We start from the raw sequence: 1,138 nt of genomic DNA on the forward strand, positions 1-1,138 counted from the left end.
GCGAGAAGACCGCCGTCTGCAGATCGATCCCAACGTGATCGATCGTCTGTCCGTGCGCCTCCGTCGTCCATACAGGGGGCGCGTAGGTTTGCAGCGCCCCCTGCATGAAAACGACGGGAAGTGCAGCGTTCATCACAGATAAAGTTGTGCGCTTATATGAGTAATAGAGTATATTCCGTAGTAAGGTGTACGTGTGCATATTGCGTCACGTAATACATTGCCATGCACGTCGTGTAAATATAGTATCGGATAGCATCATAACCGCGTGAATCACAACCACGTGCACCGACGGAGCTCTGTGTGAGAGATATCGGTGCTGGCCCTGCAGTCTACTGGGGGGGCGGGGGGGGTCTTGGGCCTCATTCGCTTCGCAAGTGTCCTGTGGTGCAGCGGTGATGCCCCCCCCCCCACTCCACACACAACCCTCGTCTGTACCCTGATGTACATTGTTCTTCAGGCCGTAGGGGGTAGCAGTCAGGATGGCCGAGCGGTCTAAGGCGCTGCGTTCAGGTCGCAGTCTCCCCTGGAGGCGTGGGTTCGAATCCCACTTCTGACAACATGCTTTTTTATTAAATGTAAGCTCACGTAAACATTGGCTGTGATTTGTTTTCTCTTTAGCGGAATGTTAGTTGTTTTTCTTTTTCACAAAATACGGAGAAATATTTTCATGTAATTTCTATACAGCGTGCAGAGATGAACGTTTTCACACCGATGTGAAAGGTTTAAATGACGCTCATCATTTGCAATGTCCGAACATTGCAATATCCGAACATTGCAACGGTCAGCATGAGAACAGTGATAAACAGCAATGATATAACACGCTTCACATGGCAGACGCTTGGTCTGTACAAACGGGACATTATCGATTGTGGATTATAAAGTGCAGTAAACTGTGGCTGTGAAAACTTTTCAAGGCTCAACTCTTGCGACAAACGTGCATCGCGCCCTCTGCTGCTCCGATACGGAACCTCGCGAAAACCCCACGTTTTCCTGTACACTGTGGTCCAGATGTCTTGTGACTCCCCATTCAATTCTCTAAAATTCACATATATTTTTTAAATAAGCTTTATTTAAAATAGAAATGAACACGCAAAGGAAAAAAATGTTAGGGGTAAATTAATTGAGGGTCACAATAAAT

At 47.2% G+C, this 1,138-nt stretch overlaps 1 non-coding gene across 1 annotated transcript; it reads left to right on the plus strand.

Moving 5' to 3' along the window:
* The first annotated feature begins 473 nt into the window (after positions 1-473).
* trnal-cag lies at positions 474-556 on the plus strand. The gene has a single exon. It is a non-coding gene; the product is annotated as a tRNA-Leu (tRNA).
* The last annotated feature ends 582 nt before the right edge of the window (positions 557-1,138 follow it).

The sequence above is a fragment of the Callorhinchus milii genome, unplaced genomic scaffold (assembly GCF_018977255.1).
Source record: "Callorhinchus milii isolate IMCB2004 unplaced genomic scaffold, IMCB_Cmil_1.0 Scaffold519, whole genome shotgun sequence".
Taxonomy (NCBI): Eukaryota; Metazoa; Chordata; class Chondrichthyes; order Chimaeriformes; family Callorhinchidae; genus Callorhinchus; species Callorhinchus milii.